General features: G+C 35.7%; 1 long non-coding RNA gene across 1 annotated transcript; it reads right to left on the reverse strand.

Moving 5' to 3' along the window:
• Positions 1-21,402: 21,402 nt before the first annotated feature.
• On the reverse strand, positions 21,403-21,900 carry LOC142229389 (uncharacterized). Its single transcript, XR_012720395.1, has 2 exons — positions 21,800-21,900; positions 21,403-21,720 (listed from the first exon to the last, which is right to left on the reverse strand). It is a non-coding gene; the product is annotated as an uncharacterized LOC142229389 (long non-coding RNA).
• Positions 21,901-22,872: the final 972 nt, after the last annotated feature.

The following is a 22,872-nucleotide window of genomic DNA, read 5'->3' on the forward strand; positions in this document are numbered from 1 at the left end:
TACTGTCATATATATCGTCTTCTTGTTTTTGCTACCAACGCAGCTACATTAAATTAAACGAATGTCGACCCCGACCTTGACGCTCAAAAATATAGGCAACGTAAAGGTAAACAATAGTACTTCCTTCTCGTTATTATGGTCTACCCTTGATGAGAGCGATGACGGTGACGTCTTAAGTTGAATTGCTAAGATATCTCGTTGAATTTGTACTTGTACTGTGTCAGCGTAATTTTGTATTTGTGTGCGACGTAGCGCGACGGAGCTGTTGAATGAAGTAAAAATATGCAAAAATATAAAAAAGTGTAATGTTAAAAAGAAACAAGTACATGCAATCGAAAGTTTAGTAAAGCCGAACCTTCAGTACCCTCCAAAACGGATTGTATAAAACAAGACACCAGCACGTACTGATAGATTGTATCAATTTCTGTAATTATATAGAGGATTTTGCTGCACTAAAAAAATATTGTCGAGAGACCAAAGATTTCTTATTGAAAAATATGGATACGAGTTTTGCTTAACCTCAAAAAAATCTTTGTAATATATACTCAAACACATTAAGTTTCACTATAAGCATGTAGTTTTTAAGGCCTCAAATAGGTAGTTCCAGTCAGAGATGTAGAAAATGTATAAACGTCTTTTGACAATTCACTATGATTTTGTTTGTTTGCAGTGCGCAGTCATTCCACTTAATTTCGCAGTCAAGTGACTCAATTTCTTTTTGGAAAACGAGAATTATCATACACATCAGTCAATTTGCATTACAAAAACGGTGTGGATGTATGGAAATTTATATGATTTTACAATATTTGGTGTTTCATCAAGAGAACAAAGGAAAGAAAAAAATTGAAGCCAATTTAAAAAATCTACGGTGTGCAGGTAAACTACAGCGCTGTGAATGAACTTAAGACGTCTATACCTTCCTTGGTCTATGATCCAGTTTCTAAACATTTGTTTGCTTGCAGCAAAATGTCTTAAATATAATTGTTTTGTAATACAAATAAAAACATATGCTTTAATTTATTTGAATATTCCACCCAAAACATTTATTTATATTAGAAATATGTAAGTCGGTAAGCAATTATGCATGTTTTCTCAGAAACATACTCTTTTTTTCATGACATTTTTTGTCTATCTACGTCGCCATCTTCATCATTTTCCTCTATTTCTCTCTCTCTTTCTCACACGTTTTTAAATATATATATGTTTATACGAAATATAAAATTCTATACATCCACACCTTTTTTGTAATGCAAATTGACTGATTTGCACGGTAATTCTCGTTTTCCAAAAAGAAATTGAGTCACTTGACAGCGCAATTGAGTGGAATGACTGCGCACTGCAAATAAACAAAACCATCAATTGCGCAGTCAAGTGACTCAATTACTTTTTGGAAAACGAGAATTACCGTACAAATCAGTAAATTTGCATTACAAAAAAGGTTTGGATGTATAGAATTTTATATGCTTTTACAATATTTGGTGTTTCATCAAGAAAACAAAGGAAAGAAAACCAATTAAAGCCAAATTAAAAAATCACTCAATTGGAAGGTATAGACATCTTAAGCGAATTCACAGCGCAGTAGTTTGTCTGCACACCGTAGATGTCACTTTTTCGTCTGCAAATGAGTGATTTTTTAATTTGGCTTTATTTTTGTTTTCTTTCCTGTTTTCTCTTGATGAAACACCGAATATTGTAAAAACATATAAAATTCTGTACATCCACTGTGATGGCTGCGCACAACATCATAGACCAAGGAAGGTATAGACATCTCAAGTGAATTCACAGCGCTGTAGTTTGTCTGCACACCGTAGAGGGCTCTTTTACGTCTGCAATTGAGTGATTTTTTAATTTGGCTTCAATTTGGTTTCTTTCCTTTGTTTTCTTGATGAAACACCAAATATTGTAACAGCATATAAAATTCTATACATCCACACCTTTTTTGTAATGCAAATTGACTGATTTGTACGGTAATTCTCGTTTTCCAAAAAGAAATTGAGTCACTTGACTGCGCAATTGAGTGGAATGACTGCGCACTGCAAATAAACAACACCATGGTGAATTATCAAGGTATGTCTCTATTTTAATTGGTCTATGGTATGTTTCTGAGAAAACATGCATAATTGCTTACCGACTTACATATTTCTAATATAAATAAATGTTTTGGGTGGAATATTCAAATAAATTAAAGCATATGTTTTTATTTGTATTACAAAACAATTATATTTAAGACATTTTGCTGCAAGCAAACAGATGTTTAGAAACTGGATCATAGACCAAGGAAGGTATAGACGTCTTAAGTTCATTCACAGCGCTGTAGTTTGTCTGCACACCGTAGAGGGCTCTTTTACGTCTGCAATTGAGTGATTTTTTAATTTGGCTTTAATTCGGTTTCTTTCCTTTGTTTTCTTGATGAAACACCAAATATTGTGACAGCATATAAAATTCTATACATCCACACCTTTTTTGTAATGCAAATTGACTGATTTGTACGGTAATTCTCGTTTTCCAAAAAGAAATTGAGTCACTTGACTGCGCAATTGAGTGGAATGACTGCGCACTGCAAATAAACAAAACCATGGTGAATTGTCAAGGTATGTATCTATTTTAATTGGTCTATGACAACATCATAAACAAAATCATTGTGAATTGACATGAGGTGTCTTTGGTATACATTTCTTGGTCTGTGGTGTAGCCACTTGCACAGTAGACTAGCTACAGTGCGATGGGTAACACCCCGTCAATCGAATGTGCACATTTTGGGTAGACTGCACTGATTTTTCCAACCGAACAAAAATTTTCGATTTATGGGGATAAGGTGTAAAATATGCAACACATTTTTTACCAATCGAAATCACTATAAAAATTCGTTCCTCACAAAAGAAAAATCTTCTTTCAGTGTAGAGTTGAAGAAAATGTTACCCTAAGAGTGTCCAAGCTATGTTTGAGTTTTATAGGTCTTTGTAAACTCAAAAAGTAAAAAGTAGAGATCAATTTATATGGGAGCTATATCATAATTTTTCTAAGAAATGTAATGCAAATTGAGTCGTCGAGATACTCAAAAAATCAAATTCCATACCAATATTTATAAAGTTTTATAAACATAATGACAAAGTTAGTATACCGGCAGTCATATGATAGAAGACTTATGCAGAATCGAAAAGCAGGGAAAGAGCTGAAATAAAGTGATAAAAAATGTAAACACAGACTTAGTTTTAACGTGGTGCAACATTTTTTTTTGTAAAGTTATCCTCATGCATATATATAAAATTATGGTTGGGATGGGAGAACATGGCATGGCTTCTTAAAGTAAGGCATTTAAAAATTTATTCTTGAAAAAAAAAAAAAACAATTTACAATAGTGTTTTCAACATTGATAAGTTTTTTCTGAGCTACATAGTAGAAGTGTGAGCGATTCATCGACACGCTCGTGAATTTGAATATAGAGTAAGTGCAGCAAATGTGGTGCAGGCTGGTAATGTGGTATAGTAGCTTTTTTCTCTACCTAACAACATACGAATAACTAAATCAAGCTGAATAAATTGTGGATGTCGGAGAATGAAGCAATCAAAGATCAGTTTAATTTTTGTAACTCTTTCTTTGTGCAAGTTGAAAAAATCGCATTTATCTATGCTCGAATGTTTTTTGCGGTTCTTAATCATTTCGCTTTGCGTGAAGGTATACTTTCAATTTATTAATTTTCGGATGTAAATAACTGCCGAGTACTAAATAAGCATAAAATGTATGCAATTGCCATACTTATATTGCATTTATTTTTTTTACACAAAATCTACATTATGGTGTACCACATTACCTGCACATTTGATGAATTAATGTGTTTTTTAATAAATTCGCAAGTATATCCGAAATTATGGGTTTCTTATTTTTCGCTAACACTAGTAAAATGAATGTGGAGAAAAAACAAAAAATGTAGCTATCGAAAAACAAATGGGTATACCACATTTGCTGCACTCATATGCTGCTTGCTTGCTCATATGCTGTATGGCGAACCATACACTAATAGAAGGAATTGCGTTCCAAAATCAATTTTTGTGCCAACCGTATTTTGCGGTTCTATCATAGACCAAGAAATGTATAGGCGATGTCGGAGAATGAAGCAATCAAAGATCAGTTTAATTTTTGTAACTCTTTCTTTGTGCAAGTTGAAAAAATCGCATATATCTATGCTCGAATGTTTTTTGCGGTTCTTAATCATTTCGCTTTGCGTGAAGGTATATTTTCAATTTATTAATTTTCGGATGTAAATACCTGCCGAGTACTAAATAAGCATAAAATGTATGCAATTGCCATACTTATATTGCATTTATTTTTTTTACAAAAAATCTACATTATGGTGTACCACATTACCTGCACATTTGATGAATTAATGTGTTTTTTAATAAATTCGCAAGTATATCCGAAATTATGGGTTTCTTATTTTTCGCTAACACTAGTAAAATGAATGTGGAGAAAAAACAAAAAATGTAGCTATCGAAAAACAAATGGGTATACCACATTTGCTGCACTCATATGCTGCTTGCTTGCTCATATGCTGTATGGCGAACCATACACTAATAGAAGGAATTGCGTTCCAAAATCAATTTTTGTGCCAACCGTATTTTGCGGTTCTATCATAGACCAAGAAATGTATAGGCGTCTCATGTCAACTCACAATCATTTTGTTTATTTGCAGTGTGCAGCCATCGCACTCAATTGTCAGTCAAGTGACTCAATTTCGTTTTGGAAAACAAAAATTACCGTACAAATCAGTCAATTTGCATTAAAAAAAGGTGTTGATGTACAGAATTATATATGCCCTTACAATAGTTGGTGTTTCATCAAACCAACGAAGGAAAGAAATCAAATTAAAGAATCACTCATTTGCAGACGAAAAAATGCCACCTATGGTGTGCAGACAAACCACAGCGCTGTGAATGGACTTAAGACGTCTATATCTTAGTCTATGGCCCTATATTCTATCATAGACCAAGAAAATGTATAAACGTTTTTTTGACAATTCACAATGATTTTGTTTATTTGCAGTGCTCAATTGCGCAGGCAAGTGACTCAATTTATTTTTGAAAAAACGAGAATTACCGTACAAATCAGTCATTTTGCATTTGATTGATTTCACAAAGGCTGCTGAGTCGCTGTTGATGAGGCCGTTATTCAGAAGCGAAAACAGCTTCTCCATCGACAGTCAAGCAGCTATAAAAGCATTGTGCAGTGCTGACATAAGGTCTAAGGATAGACCAATAAAGGTATAGACATCTCAAGTGAATTCACGGCGCTGTAGTTTGTCTGCACACCGTAGAGGGCTCTTTTTACGTCTGCAATTGAGTGATTTTTTAATTTGGTTTTAATTTGTTTTCTTGCTTTTGTTTTCTTGATGAAACACCAAATATTGTAACAGCATATAAAATTCTATACATCCACACCTTTTTTTATACCCACCACCATAGAATGGTGACGGGGGTATAATAAGTTTGTCATTCCGTTTGTAACACATCGAAATATCGATTTCCGACTATATAAAGTATATATATTCTTGATCAGGGAGAAATTCTAAGACGATATAACGATGTCCGTCTGTCCGTCTGTCTGTCTGTCTGTCTGTCTGTCTGTCTGTCTGACTGTCTGTCTGTCTGTCTGTCTGTTGTAATCACGCTACAGTCTTCAATAATGAAGCAATCGTGCTGAAATTTTGCACAAACTCGTCCTTTGTCTGCAGGCAGGTCAAGTTCGAAGATGGGCTATATCGGTCCAGGTTTTGATATAGTCCCCATATAAACCGACCTCCTGATTTGGGGTCTTGGGCTTATAGAAATCGTAGTTTTTATCCAATTTGCCTGAAATTTGAAATCTAGAGGTATTTTATGACCATAAAGAGGTGTGCCAAAAATAGTGAGTATCGGTCCATGTTTTGGTATAGTCCCCATATAGACCGATCTCCCGATTTTACTTCTTGGGCTTATAGAAACCGCAGTTTTTATTCAATTTACCTGAAATTGGAAATCTAGAGGTATTGTAGGACCAAAAATACGTGTGCCAAAAATTGTGAGTATCGGTCCATATTTTGGTATAGCCCCCATATAGACCTATCTCCCGATTTTACTTCTTGGGCTTATAGAAACCGCAGTTTTTATTCAATTTACCTGAAATTGGAAATCTAGAGGTATTGTAGGACCACAAATATGTGTGCCAAAAATTGTGAGTATCGGTCCATGTTTTGGTATGGTCCCCATATAAAACGACCTCCCGATTTGGGGTTTGGGCTTATAGAAACCGTAGTTTTTATCCTATTTGTCTGAAATTTGAAATCTAGAGGTATTTTAGGACCATAAAGAGGTGTGCCGAAAATGGTGAGTATCGGTGCATATTTTGGTATAGCCCCCATACAGACCGATTTCCCGATTTTACTTCTTGGGCTTCTAGAATCCGAAGTTTTTATCTTATTTGCCTGAAATTGGAAATCTAGAGGTATTGTAGGACCACAATTATGTGTGCCAAAAATTGTGAGTATCGGTCCATATTTTGGTATAGCCCCCATATAGACCTATCTCCCGATTTTACTTCTTGGGCTTATAGAAACCGCAGTTTTTATTCAATTTACCTGAAATTGGAAATCTAGAGGTATTGTAGGACCACAAATACGTGTGCCAAAAATTGTGAGTATCGGTCCATGTTTTGGTATGGTCCCCATATAAAACGACCTCCCGATTTGGGGTTTGGGCTTATAGAAACCGTAGTTTTTATCCAATTTGTCTGAAATTGGAAATCTAGAGGTATTTTAGGACCATAAAGAGGGGTGCCGAAAATGGTGAGTATCGGTCCATATTTTCGTATAGCCTCCATATGGACCGATTTCCCGATTTTACTTCTTGGGCTTCTAGAATCCGAAGTTTTTATCCTATTTGCCTGAAATTGGAAATCTAGAGGTATTTTCGGGTCATAAAGAGGTATGCCGAAAACGGTGAGTATCGGTCCATATTTTAGTATAGCCCCCATAAGAACGATCTCCCGATTTAACTCCTTGGGTTTCTAGAAACCGTAGTTTTTATCTGATTTGCCTTAAATTGTAAATATTCTTGTATTTTAGGCTCACAAAAACGTGTATCGGATTAAGTTTTTATCGGTCCATTTGGTAATGCCTCCATATAGACCGACTTCACTTCTTGAGGGTGTAGAAAGCGCACTTATCATGAAAATTGCTTGAAACGCAATGTAAAATTTCCAGATTTTACTTCTACAGATTTAAGATTTCAAATTTTATTTTATAATTTTCTTGCACACTTACAAGAGATGTTAATGATTCCTCTAAAACTCAAACAAAAATGGTTCTTATAAATCCAGAATCTGATATAGTCCTTATAGGTGAAATCTTTACATTTATCTTCGGGAAGTGTCCTCAAGTCCTCCTGAAATTTCAAAGGAACCCCTAATATTTGGTTCATGGTGGTGGGTATTTAAGATTCGGCCCGGCCGAACTTACTGCTGTATATACTTGTTTTGTAATGCAAATTGACTGATTTGTACGGTAATTCTCGTTTTCCAAAAAGAAATGGAGCCACTTGACTGCGCAATTGAATGGAATGACTGCGCACGGCAAATAAACAAAACCATGGTGAATTATCAAAGTATGTTTCTATATTTTCTTGGTCTATGGTCTAAGGTAGTCAGCCGCTGTCGTATAAAACTCAAGGTTTTCACTGAACAGCATAGTATAACACTGTGCTGGGTACCTGGGCACTGTGGGATGATAGGAACTGAGGAAGCGGATATTCCTGCTAAGGAGGGCGCTCGTGGAACGAATAATGTCCTAGCGGACGTTTTTCCTCCACTATCTTCTCATCATTACAGGATAGAGGTCAAAGATAATGAACTATGGCGAAGACGCTGGGTCTGACATGGAACGAAAAGAACTGAAGGAATTGCGAAATTTTAATGTCGATGAACAGAGAGGAATTGCGGCCATTAATTGGCATCATAACAGGACATCACACACTTGGGAAACACATGGTAAAAATAGGCTTTAAAGATGATGATATCTGCAGATGGTGCCTGGACCCGGAAGTTTCGGAAGACTCGTACTACTTTCTGTGCCAGTGTTATCCTTTAGAAGAAACTAGATACTGGACTCACTGATCTACGGGAGTGCAGCTTAAGGAACATTCTTATATTCATCAGGACCTCTGGTTGTTCTAAGATTTCTTTTAAAGAAAACGGATAGGTGGAATTATTTATTTATTTATTTAAGTCTATAGAACAATGTTCCTTACAGACTACAAAAAATAAAACCATTCTATTGTATACTAAAATAACTGTAGATATAGTAATATTTAAGAATAGGGTTGATTTGTGCTAGTACGACAAATTTCTAATTATTTCATAAACAACTTCAAAAATTCTTTAAAATGTTGTTGTGAAATTCTACCATACTGACCCAGTAAATTCTACCATACTGACCCGATTCAAAAAATTGAAATTTATTAGCGATGCTATAAGTGGGCTATTTCTGGGACTATTCTATAGGGGACCGCATGGGAGCCACCGTGGTGCAATGGTTAGCATGCCTTGCATACACAAGGTCGTGGGTTCGATTCCTGCTTCGACCGAACACCAAAAAGCTTTTCAGCGGAGGATTATCTCACCTTAGTAATGCTGGTGACATTTCTGAAGTTTCAAATCTTCTCTAAGTGGTTTCACAGCAATGTGGAACTCAATTCGGACTCGGCTATAAAAAGGAAGTCCCTTGTCATTGAGCTTGACATGGAATAAATATAAACTGCTTTACAATCAATTCCTTAGATCTTTTCCTTTCATTATTTCACAAGACTTTATAAAAATATAATCGTTTTCGTATAGACTTTATAAAAATAAAAATATAATCGTTTCGTATAGATTTTTGTACTTTTAATTTAGTGTTTTGGTGAAAAATACGAACATAGTACTCACCTTAACTCCAGTTTACAAATCGTCATAAATTTTCATTCTGGGTGAAGTAAAATCGAGAGTTAAACACAAAATATTTGTCCCAATGCACTCTTATTTTTGCTTTCCTTTAATTCCATTACATTTAACCTGAAAACTCGCATATCTAGTTCCCCTCGTCATTTTATTGCTACCAACTATCTATGTATGTATAGGTACGATTCAGGTGTTCACACTTTCCTGCAACTGACATTATACTCATTATTTCGACAATAACCGGGGAATACTTTGCAGATACTTGTGCGTATTTTTGTACTAATCTTGTAGTGTGACGACAGTCCAAGATTTATGTTTTTATGTGAAAAACCAACAATAAAAACCAGTAGACAAAATATCCGCTGTAATTGAGAGAGGTCGTCGAACTTGTCCCTTACCCATTGCCAAGTCATTTGCAGTTGTATTTTTAGAGTTTCTGGTTGTTTCCCTTTCCGTTTTTTGCATGGAAGCTAATAGTGACGAAGCCTGACCTATTTATTCCATCTGGTGGAGGTGGTGGCGGTGTAAAAACATTTCGCTTTTTTCTTGCTTTAATAAGTACCAGCATACCTAACACCCAGTCCCTGTAGACAGATATTATGAGCAACTTGTGGAATATTTAAAAATCTTTTATGCAAATTTCTTTTTGCTGAGGATAGACGAAGAAGCGAGTCTACAGTCTAACCTTGTTTTAAAATTTAACAGTTGCAAGGGATAAAAATGTGCAGTTTTCATGGTGCAACGTGCAAAATAATTTAATATGGAAAAATTTAGGGTAGCTAAATATAAACAAAAAAGGAAACCCATGTTTCTTCTCGTTAGTAAGAAAATAACTGCATTATTTCGATAACTTCTATGGTTTAAGCCGATGGCCTATGTTGCTAGTTGCTTTTTTATACCCACCACCATAGAATGGTGACGGGGGTATAATAAGTTTGTCATTCCGTTTGTAACACATCGAAATATCGATTTCCGACTATATAAAGTATATATATTCTTGATCAGGGAGAAATTTTAAGACGATATAACGATGTCCGTCTGTCCGTCTGTCTGTCTGTCTGTCTGTCTGTTGTAATCACGCTACAGTCTTCAATAATGAAGCAATCGTGCTGAAATTTTGCACAAACTCGTCTTTTGTCTGCAGGCAGGTCAAGTTCGAAGATGGGCTATGTCGGTTAAGGTTTTGATATAGTCCCCATATAAACCGACCTCCCGATTTGGGGTCTTGGGCTTATAGAAATCGTAGTTTTTATCCAATTTGCCTGAAATTTGAAATCCAGAGGTATTTTATGACCACAAATACGTGTGCCAAAAATTGTGAGTATCGGTCCATATTTTGGTATAGCCCCCATATAGACCGATCTCCCGATTTTACTTCTTGGGCTTATAGAAACCGCAGTTTTTATTCAATTTACCTGAAATTGGAAATCTAGAGGTATTGTAGGACCACAAATACGTGTGCCAAAAATTGTGAGTATCGGTCCATGTTTTGTTATGGTCCCCATATAAAACGGCCTCCCGGTTTGGGGTCTTGGGCCTATAGAGACCGTAGTTTTTATCCAATTTGTCTGAAATTGGAAATCTAGAGGTATTTTAGGAACATAAAGAGGTTATCGGTCCATATTTTAGTGTAGCCCCCATAGGAACGATCTCCCGATTTTACTCCTTGGGTTTCTAGAAACCGTAGTTCTTATCTGATTTGCCTGAAATTGTAAATATTCTCGTGTATCGGATTAAGTTTTTATCGGTCCATTTGGTAATGCCTCCATATAGACCGACTTCACTTCTTGAGGGTGTAGAAGGCGCACTGATCATGAAAATTGCTTGAAACTCAATGTAAAATTTCCCGATTTTACTTCTACAGATTTAAGATTTCAAATCAAGACGTTATTTTATAATTTTCTTGCACACTTACAAGAGATGTTAATGATTCCTCTAACATTATAAATCCAGAATCTGATATAGTCCTCATAGGTGAAATCTTTAAATTTATCTTCGGGAAGTGTCCTCAAGCCCTCCTGAAATTTCAAAGGAAACCCTAATATTTGGTTTATGGTGGTGGGTATTTAAGATTCGGCCCGGCCGAACTTACTGCTGTATATACTTGTTGTTATACATTTATTATAATTTGTAATCATAATAAATATTTTAATAAATAAATAGTATAATATAACTCCTATGGATTGTAATCAGAATCAAACAGTCGACTTTTCAACCATTCGATTTTATTCAATTTTAGAAAATTCGACTTTTCGAGTTTTCAACTTTTTCAAAATTGGAAAAATCTACTTTCGGACTTTTTAAAATTGTTGAGCATAATTTTGAGTAAAATTTTACACAATCATATTCACCGTATTACTGTGGAGCACTATTTCAGCACGATTGTAAGGGATAGAGACAATACCAACTGCGCTGATTTTTGTGGGCGATGTCCCGATTTAGAGCAGCTTCTACAAAGCGCTGATGGGAGAATTGCAAGGGTTGTAACGACAACCCTTGCAATTCTTCTTCTAGTTTTAACCGTTGAACCTTCTCGATTATTTTCTTCTGTTGAACCAACCAGATTGTTCCAAAAACATTAGCAGACTGCTTAAGTTAACTTTTTCCAGGTCCGCAAGTAATCTGAAGCTATATGCCCCTAAAATTTGCTTACGCCTTACACAAAATGCAGGACACTCACACAAGAGGTGTTTTATTGATTCCTTTTCCTCCGCATCATGACAGCTCATACAATAGTCATTATACTTCGCACCAATAGTTTTTGCAAAATCACCTATCAGGCAGCGACCCGTTATAGCAGATATCGAGTGATATCTGGCGTCTCGAGAACACTAGCATATCTAGTGTGCGGTTTAAGTTTAAATGGGGCCATATTTGCTTGGTGTCGTTACAACCCTTACAATTCTCCCATCGAACATTTGCCATCATGACAGCCTTCTCACGCAGTAAGAGCTTGCAGGTAGCCAGAGGCACACCAACAGATTCTAGTTCCCCTGGAATATGTAAGGTAGTTCCTAGCCTTGCTAGCTCATCTGCTTCGCAGTTCCCCGGTATGTTCCTGTGGCCAGGCACCCATATTAGGTGAATATTGTGCTGCTCAGCCATCTCATTGAGAGATTTGCGGCAGTCGATGGCCGTTTTCGAGTTGAGGAACACAGAGTCCAAGGATTTTATTGCAGGTTGACTGTCTGAGTATATATTAATGCTTTAATGTTTTAAAATTTAACAGTTGCAAGGGATAAAAATGTGCAGTTTTCATGGTGCAACGTGCAAAATAATTTAATATGGAAAAATTTAGGGTAGCTAAATATGAACAAAAAAGGAAACCCATGTTTCTTCTCGTTAGTAAGAAAATAACTGCATTATTTCGATAACTTCTATGGTTTAAGCCGATGGTCTATGTTGCTACTTGCTTTTTTGTTATACATTTATTATAATTTGTAATCATAATAAATATTTTAATAAATAAATAGTATAATATAACTCCTATGGATTGTAATCAGAATCAAACAGTCGACTTTTCAACCATTCGATTTTATTCAATTTTAGAAAATTCGACTTTTCGAGTTTTCAACTTTTTCAAAATTGGAAAAATCTACTTTCGGACTTTTTAAAATTGTTGAGCATAATTTTGAGTAAAATTTTACACAATCATATTCACCGTATTACTGTGGAGCACTTTTCAGCAGGATTGTAAGGGATAGAGACAATACCAACTGCGCTGATTTTTGTGGGCGATGTCCCGATTTAGAGCAGCTTCTACAAAGCGCTGATATAATTGCTTATTTCGATAGCAATATTGCTCAGAAGTGATATCCCAGCAAAAAAATTGAGCAATATTTCAGCAGGATTGAAAGGGAGAGAGGTAGTACCAACTTCTTACAAAACAACCGAAACAGCGCTAATTTTTGTGGGTGATGTCCCGATTTAGAGCAGCTTCTACATAGCGCTAATGGGAGAATTGCAAGGGTTGTAACGACACCAAGCAAATATGGCCCCATTTAATCAAGACGTCAGATATCACTCCTGATATCTGCTATAACGGGTCGCTGCCTGATAGGCGATTTTGCAAAAACTATTGGCGCGAAGTATAATGACTATTGTATGAGCTGTCATGATGCGGAGGAAAACGAATCAATTAAACACCTCTTGTGTGAGTGTCCTGCATTTTGTGTGAGGCGTATGGGCACTTCTAGTTTTAACCGTTGAACCTTCTCGATTATTTTCTTCTGTTGAACCAACCAGATTGTTCCAAAAACATTAGCAGACTGCTTAAGTTAACGTTATCCAGGTCCGCAAGTAATCTGAAGCTATATGCCCCTAAAATTTGCTTACGCCTTACACAAAATGCAGGACACTCACACAAGAGGTGTTTTATTGATTCCTTTTCCTCCGCATCATGACAGCTCATACAATAGTCATTATACTTCGCACCAATAGTTTTTGCAAAATCGCCTATCAGGCAGCGACCCGTTATAGCAGATATCAGGAGTGATATCTGACATCTCGAGAACACTAGCATATCTAGTGTGCGGTTTAAGTTTAAATGGGGCCATATTTGCTTGGTGTCGTTACAACCCTTACAATTCTCCCATCGAACATTTGCCATCATGACAGCCTTCTCACGCAGTAAGAGCTTGCAGGTAGCCAGAGGCACACCAACAGATTCTAGTTCCCCTGGAATATGTAAGGTAGTTCCTAGCCTTGCTAGCTCATCTGCTTCGCAGTTCCCCGGTATGTTCCTGTGGCCAGGCACCCATATTAGGTGAATATTGTGCTGCTCAGCCATCCCATTGAGAGATTTGCGGCAGTCGATGGCCGTTTTCGAGTTGAGGAACACAGAGTCCAAGGATTTTATTGCAGGTTGACTGTCTGAGTATATATTAATGCCAATATTGCTTGGAGCATTACTTCTCAGCCAATTCACCACTTCTCTTATTGCTAATATTTCAGCCTGAAAAACACTACAGTGATCAGGTAATCTTTGCGCTATTCGAAGTTCCAGATCTTTAGAATATACTCCGAAACCCACTTGGCCATCCAATTTGGAGCCATCAGTGTAGAAATCTATATATCTTTTATTCCCCGGGGTCCGTGTACACCACGCATCACTGTTGGGAATTAGAGTCTCAAACTTTTTGTCGAAAAGTGGACTCGCCAAAGTGTAATCCACTACGTTAGGCACATCTGACATTATTTTGAGGACAGAACTGTGACCGTAACCATTTTCCGACCACAGCGATAGTTCGCGCAACCGCACAGCCGTTGTTGCAGCTGACTGTTTGGCCAAAATGTCTAAAGGCAATAGATGCATCATGACATTAAGGGAATTTGTTCCTGTCTTGCTGAATGCGCCTGAAATACACAAACACGCCATACGCTGAACTTTATCTAAACCAGTCGGTTTCTGAAGTGCCGGCCACCAGACTACAACACCATATAGCATTATAGGTCTAACCACTGCCGTGTATAGCCAATGCACAATTTTTGGTTTTAGTCCCCACTTTTTTCCTATTGCCGTTTTGCACGAGTACAAAGCTACAGTTGCCTTCCTCGCCCTTTCTTCAATATTAAGCTTAAAGTTCAGCTTCCTGTCCAAAATAACGCCAAGGTATTTTGCACAATCACCAAAGGGAATTTCAATACCCCCTAAGGAAATAGGCCTAACCGTGCACAGAAAAAAAAGTGTCTTGTACATTTAAGAAGATTTTTACAATAATTTATTACAAGAATTTTCCAGAATTTTAGTTCATTTTTCGTATCTTGAACGAAAATTAACTACTCGAAAGGAAATTTTACAAATTCTAAGTAGCAATCGTTTAGTTCATGGCCTACAAAATACGATGGAAATTTCCTTAAAAAATTTCTTAACTGGTAGTTAAAAATTCATTTGTCATGCTATAAAACTACTTGTGAAATGTAAAGTATTTTCTAAATAATAAGTGCAATTTACTATAAGATTTTTTTGTATGAGAAAATATTTTTTTACGAAAAATGAACTTGAAAGTGGATAGCAATTTCTTACTGTCAATTCCTATAGTTAATAATTGTTGGTAAAAAAATTACCCAATGAAATATTTTTAGTTCACATGTAATTAAATTTATAGACATTTTCGTCAAAAATGGTAGATAACATTTCATGAAAATTTTGCAAATTTTAAGTTAAACGTTTCATCGCTCATAAACTGGTGTGCCTTTACGAATATTATTCTTAGAGTAAATTGTCAGCAGATGCGATGAACTAATGCATAGTACAGAGATCTTTATCCGAATAGCGGAATGTGATTAATGTAAAGATGATAATACTTGAGTTTTGTTGTGTATACATGAGCGTGGGGTTGTTTTTTTGTTAATTTAGTGGTTTGTGTGTGTGTTTGTTATTCGTGGATGGTTTATTTGGCTGGATGAGGTGTTGTTTTCAATAAAGGCACATGTGTTTTTGTTGTTGTAGGAATGTTTTGGCTTTGCTTGGTTTTGTTTGGTATGCTTCAGTTGTATAGTTGGCGTTGGCGTGGGTTGTTGCATCTTTTAAGCAGGTATGCAACAAGGGAATATAAAGGCATGGAATATTTTGGATTTTTGAGACATATTTACATTGGTGTTTGTTTATTAAACCTTTTAAATGAAAGTTATTAATATTTAATCGGTAGTTTAGAAAAAAGTTATTAAGAATATTTAGTAAGATATGTTGACATTGAAGGTGTATTGAAATTTTCATTATTCAATGTAAAAAATTAATATTCAATTCCAGATGAATTTGGAAATTTTTGTTATATCTCAGCGTATAGTTTAGTCATAAATTGGTAAGTATTTTTTAATATGGCTTTCTTTTAAAAAGAATATTTTGTATGTATATTATTATTTGTTAATTAATTATTTTTTTTGGAAACCAGTTTAATGTTTTTCTTTGTTGTAAAAACAATATTTAATTTCAGAGCAACTCCAGATGGACTCGAAAAATAGAGAATTGGTAAGTTTTCTTTTAAAAATTGGCTTTATTTCAACTAGAATATTTACGTTTTTGTGACATTTTTATCATCAAAATTACAGGTTTTTAATACCTTATTTTAGTATTTATTTAATCAAATTTTTTGGAAACCAATGTAATAATTTTAATTTAAAAACAAATATTTAATTTCAGAATAACCCCTTAAAAATTTGGACAAATTTTTAGTACTCCTTTGCCTGTAATTTAATAGTGAATTGCTAAGGATTCTTTAACTTTCTTTTAACCCTGGACAGTCATGATTATTTTTTGTACATTAACGTCATCCTTCGTCATTTTGACTACGGCTGATTTCAAGACGCTATAATTTTCATCGTGAGCGAAAAAGTGAACCAAACTTGAATTTATTTTCTTATTCAATTTGGTTTTAAGTAGTATAAAACAAAATTCATAAAACGGTCGAATTAGTATAACTTAAATTTAGCATTTCCCAATAGACTAAAATGCATTTTAAATCGAAAATGAAATTACGTGTCGTCATTTTGACGAATGATGACTGTCTAGGGCTATCAAGAATATTTGGTTTTTTATGCATATTATTATTTTTTTCATTAGATTTTTTGAAAACCTATTTAATAATTTTATTTAATGTAAAAAATAAATATTTAATTTCAGAGTAACCCAAATAAATTTGGACAACTTTTTATATTTCCCCTCAGCGTACAATTTAATAGAGAATTGGTAAGTTTTATATTAAAACTTTGGCTTTCTTTCAACTAGAATATTTATTTTATTATATCCTTCACATCGATAACAACACAGTTTTATGAGTTTATTTAGACTACTTCATTATTTCTCTAATTGTTTTAGGTACAAATTTTATGAGATACGTTTTCCAAAGAAAAGTTGAATTCCTTACACCATTTGATAAAATGCCCCAAATATGGTAAGTTACAAGCTAAAATGAAGAATTAAAAATTATATTTCATTACATGGTGTTAATTTTTAACAATTTTCATTGTTGTTTCCATTTTTTCCAGCAAGATATGTGAAAATATTACCTACGATGAATAAAAAAATATAAGTCAAAATGTCCAAACAGAGAGTTCAAATGAACTACTCTCTGTTCCACGTGGTCATAATTTTTATTCAGAAAAAAATTGTATTAAGAACTTTCATCATAAGTTTTTATAATAAAGTACGTTTGCTTAAAGAAAGTTTAATTTTAATGTATGAAAATTTTCATTATAGTAAAACGGTTTGTTGTTCCTTTAATTATTTAATTTCTCTGTACTGTGGAATGATTGATTTAAAAATAGTTTAGTCGTCGACATTTTAAAGAGACTGTTAACCAATTTTTATTATCGGGGTTCCCACAAAATAAGCAAGTAAACCAAAATAATACTGACTTTTTGACTTGGTAGGGATATATAAATCTTATGGTGTTGTAAAAATGAACTAAACTACAATGTTATAGATGAACTAAAATTTAAGAAAATTATAAACTAGACAAGTTGAAAAAAATCTTAAGGGCTAAATCATGGTCAATATTACTACAGTTTAGTTCATTTTGCAATGGAAAAGGGTTCACTGTTTTTTCAGTGTGGGAGTTTTGCGATCTTTGCAGTACATGACTAATTCTGTCTTTGCAGGATTTACCCCAAGACCATTGTCTTTCGCCCATTGTTCAGTCATCCGGAGGGCCCTCTGAATAATATCTCTGATTGTGGATGGGAATTTTCCCCTGACTGCCAGAGCTACATCATCTGCGTATGCCACCACTTTTATCCTTTCTTTTTCTAGAGTAACCAGAAGGCTATTTATAGCAACATTCCAAAGAAGAGGTGATAGAACTCCTCCTTGAGGGGTGTGAACCTTTGTATGTTTGCTTGTCCTAGTGTGGCTGAAATGCGTCTCTTCCTTAGAAGTTCGTCTAACAGCCTAAGTATACCTGGATCAACATTCAGAGTTGTCAGTCCATTTAATATCGAGCTCGGATGGACGTTATTGAACGCCCCTTCGATGTCTAGAAATGCCACGATTGTGTATTCTTTGACAGATAGTGAGCTTTCAATAAAGCTGACTAGTTCATGTAATGCGGTCTCAGTAGACCGGCCTTTCGAGTATGCATGTTGTCGTTTCGAGAGCAAACTTGAATCGACGCTAGTTCTAAGATAAATATATATCATCCTCTCCAGAGTCTTAAGTAGGAATGATGATACGCTGATTGGTCGGAAATCCTTCGCATTCGAGTGAGAGGCTTTTCCCGCTTTAGGTATGAAAACGACTTTTGATTCTCTCCACTTTCGTGGAATATATGCTAAGTTGATACATCCTATATACATCGCCGACAACCAGGGGATAATTCTGTCAGCCACCGCTTTTAACTCCGCCGGAGTAATTCCATCAGGTCCGGGGGATTTGAATGGTCCAAAGCTATTTAACGCCCATTTTATTCTAGATTCTGATACAATTTCCTCGATAGGAAACGACCGCTGAGCCACTGTGGCACATCAAATTTGAAACTGATGTAGCGATGATCTGAGAAGCTGTGTTCACTTAAAACATGCCACTCAGATATCATTTCATTCAGTTCTTGCGAGGCCAAGGTGATGTCCAAAACCTCTTGCCTGTTTTTAGTGACAAAGGTTGGGGCATCTCCCTTGTTGCAAACTACCAGATTAGTACGCAAAATAAACTCTATTAGCGACTCTCCCCTTGCATTAGTATCACCACTTCCCCATATACTATGATGCGCATTCGCATCGCATCCCATAATGAGTTTCGTCTTTGTTTTCAGTGACTCCTCAACTAAGGTCTTAACGGCACATGGAGGCATCTCCCTGTCATGTCCCATATAGACCGAAGATACCCAATATTTGCATTTGGCTATTTCTAAATTGGCAACGACAGTGTCTGCATTGCACATTGAAGGAAGCATAAAAAAGTTAATCTCTCTCTCGCAATAACCATAGGTTCAACTTTGGTGAGTTCTGAGGCAGTAGAAGCCTCCTCACGCATACGGTATCTATCCATGTCTTCAACTTTGGTATCTCCCTCGACTTCGCAAGAGGATCCGCTTACTTCTGATTCAGACAGAGGCTTGTCCATTTCTGAATCCTTTAGCTGATCGTTTTTATACACCTTCATTTGAATATAATGAAAGCCATAACATACACGGCCCTGAGACTTTGCTAGATGTGGCAAAGACTGAGTGTTCAATATAAACACTGCATGCCGTCTTGGCCCATCCACTTCAACCAAACGGCCAACCTTCCAATCAGCTGTTGGAAGATCTGGATCGCATTGTTTCAGTCTATTTAAAATAGATTCAGGGTCAGGAGGGTTTGCAGGTATCCACGCATGTGCTCTTGGTCTAGCCGGTATGTCTTTCTTCTAGACTAACTCTAGAGCAGCTCCTTCCCAAACTTCACCAATTAGTATCAGAGCAGCTTTAAAACATTCTATAGACCTCTGGTCCTCAAATGCGACTAGCTTAAATCGTCCTTGATACCAACCAGCCTCTTGGTGTCGAAGATCTGGACCGGGAAACTTTTCCCGCACCTGTGAGTAGACGCCAGACATAGCATTCTCAATTTCCCCCCATTTTTGCTTTGGAACCATACCGTCCAATGCTCCTTTATTTATGATAGCCATCACAAGGCTGTCTTTAGCAACTGAGGCAAACGATCGTTGATCCCTTTTGGAGGATGGCAGCTCATCCGGTGATCGTTCCCTTTTTCCAGCCTCAAGAATTCCTTGAGCCCATTTTAAGGAATCGCTTTGTTTAGCCGACAACGTGCTTGGGTCGACTGATCCTAATTTCTTTAGGATAAACAAAGCATTTCTGCGTTCCTTGAATCTCTTTCGTGAGGGATTACCTCCTTTTGATGCCGTTACCTTGGAAAAGGTTCGACTTGTCAAATTGTCGACCCGTCTACAGGTCGACTAATTGGGCCTAACTCTTGGTCATTGCCCAAATTTATAACTCCAGTCGATACCTGTCCACTGGGCCCTGAAGTTAGTAACCCAGTGGATGTCTTTGAATTTCTCTGCATGGTGGCCTAATATCCCACCACACTTGAAATTCGTAGTAGGTACTTATTACGATGATTTTATCCGCTATTAAAAAAACACGTCCGTTCCGTTCGACGGTTGAATAATAATAATGCCCATATGTAATAGGTACTTTTATCGTAGTTAATGTGGTATCACAATGGACTGAATAGCCTAGGTTAGGTTATGTTATGTGGCAGCCCGATGTATCAGGCTCACTTAGACTATTCAGTCCATTGTGATACCACAGTGGTGAACTTCTCTCTTATCACTGAGTGCTGCCCGATTCCATGTTAAGCTCAATAACAAGGGACCTCCTTTTTATAGCCGAGTCCGAACGGCGTTCCTCATTTCAGTGAAACAACTTAGAGAAGCTTTGAAACCCTCAGAAATGTCACCAGCATTACTGAGGTGGAATAATCCACCGCTGAAAAACTTTTTGGTATTCGGTCGTAGCAGGAATCGAACCCACGACCGTGTGTATACAAGGCGGCATGCTAACAATTGCAAGGCGGCATGCTAAGTGAGCCTGAAACTTAATCGGGCTGCCACTTTAACCTAACGTAACATAGCGATGATATAATTGGTCATGTCAATAGCAACATTGCTCAGAAGTGATATATAATCTTGAGTTAACTATTTTATTTCTTATATATTTGTGGCATTATGTTCGTCCTGTAAAAGGTTTAACTCCTTCAGAGTATGTCTACATGCAAAGAAAAAAAACCTTTTTCTTTTGTTAGAGTTTTTGAATTTCTTCGAAAAATTCAAACTTTTATCACCAAAAGAATATATTTGTTACAAAATTTTTATGTTTGCAATAAAAAAATATTGTTTGATTCAAAAACACAGTCCATTTCTTTTATATCAAGCACTGTTCTTTTCTGTCTTTAAGACTTTAATAAGAATTTTTTGAAGTTGAAGCATGAAGAAGCATGTAATATTGAACATCTTTTCGGAATCTTTCGAACATTCATTTTTGGAAAATATGTGAAAAAAACTAGATTTGTTTGGTCGAAGCAGAGATTGAAACCATGATGCAAGGCTGGCATGCTAACCATTGTTTCACGGTGACCAATTAAAGTAGTCTTGGGCAAAATCGTTCACCGTACACCGAAAAAAATGTTTACTATTTTTTATGAAAAATTAACTAACCCATAGTAAGAATGACTATGATTTGGCGCCAAAGATTTTTTTCATCTAGATAAGTTCATGATTTTCTTATAAATTAGTTCATGTATTGCATCGTATTTTAGTTCATTATTACTATGCTGTGGCAAGAATATACTTAAACTCATTCAAAATATTCCTGCTAACCGGAAAAATGAAAAATTTTTTGGGAAACCTGTATTAAGAAATTGGTTTGAAATAAACTGTTTGTCAGTATAATTTTTAAAAAAGTAGAGAAATTGAAGTAAAACAAGCCTTTATACAACTAAGACATTTTTCGTGCAAAACGAGTCAATTTTCTATATTTCAAAAAATTGTTATTATATTACATAAAACTATGGCTTATGATAAAAAGGAAATATTTTTATTCGTACATTGGATGCAGTTACTTGTCGGTAGTTAGTAATTGCTTCTTTAAAAGAGTAATATTCTATGTTATTAGGACTAAACTAATTAATTTAAATTTCCATGTTTTCTATTCATATGAAAGATATATGTGGCATAAGTTGCTATATTCATTGAATTGTTGTCCTATTTCATCGATTTTGGCTAACTTTTGTTGGGCGGATTTGTCTTATAAGCATCTGAAATTGCAAAATTATACAAAATATAAGAAACATATTAAATATCAAATTCTATCGTTCATATTGTTTTTTAACTTACGGTTTTCAAGAGTATTTCCTAGGGCCAATAAGGATATCAGCTTAGTTAGCATTAAACAGTAAGAATATTCCAAAAAATTACCATTACAAGGCCTGTCTACCTGCAAGTGAAAATAATTATTTTTAATTAATAGAAATTTTGGTTTTATTAAAAACGGACAAAATACCGTTTATAGAAAAACTTACCACATTGAAAAATCCATCCAGTAGGTACATTATTGAAATCACATCCTAATGGACTAATGGGACGTTATTGAAATTATTCTGAGAATATTTTTGAAATAAAAAATATTATAAAATTAGACATAATTTACACTTGTCAGTATAGCATTTAGTATTTAAGGTGGATATTAAGTTCAAGTTTAGAGGCTAAAATCGCAATTTTCATGATATGTTTTCTTTAATAATCCATTATAAAACAATTATATACGGCCAGGCCGAATCTTATGTACCCTCCACCATGGATTGCGTAGAAACTTCTACGAAAGACTGTCATCCACAATCGAATTACTTCGGTTGTGGTATCTTAAAACTTCTTAACATCATCGGGATTATGGACTGATATGGACCACTTTTGGCATGGTTGTTAAATATCATATACTACCACCACGTACCAAATTTCAACCAGATCGGATGAATTTTGCTTCTCCAAAAGGCACCAGATGGACTGATATGAACCAATTCCTGCATGGTTGTTGGATACCATATACTAACATCACGTACCAAATTTCAACCGAATCGGATGAATTTTGCTCTTCCAAGGGGTTCCGGAGGTCAAATCTGGGGATCATTTTATATGGGGGCTATATATAATTATGGACCGATTTCGACCAATTTTGGCATGGGTGTTTGAGACCATATGCTAACACCATGTACCAAATTTCAGCCGGATCGGATGAAATTCGCTTCTCTTAGAGGCTCCGCAAACCAAATCGGGGGATTGGTTTATATGGGTTGTTAGAGACCATATACTAACACCATGTACCAAATTTCAGCCGGATCGGATGAAATTTGCTTCTCTTAGAGGCTCCGCAAGCCAAATCGGGGTATTGGTTTATATGGGGGCTATATATA

The sequence above is a fragment of the Haematobia irritans genome, chromosome 3, assembly GCF_050003625.1.
Source record: "Haematobia irritans isolate KBUSLIRL chromosome 3, ASM5000362v1, whole genome shotgun sequence".
Lineage (NCBI taxonomy): Eukaryota > Metazoa > Arthropoda > Insecta > Diptera > Muscidae > Haematobia > Haematobia irritans.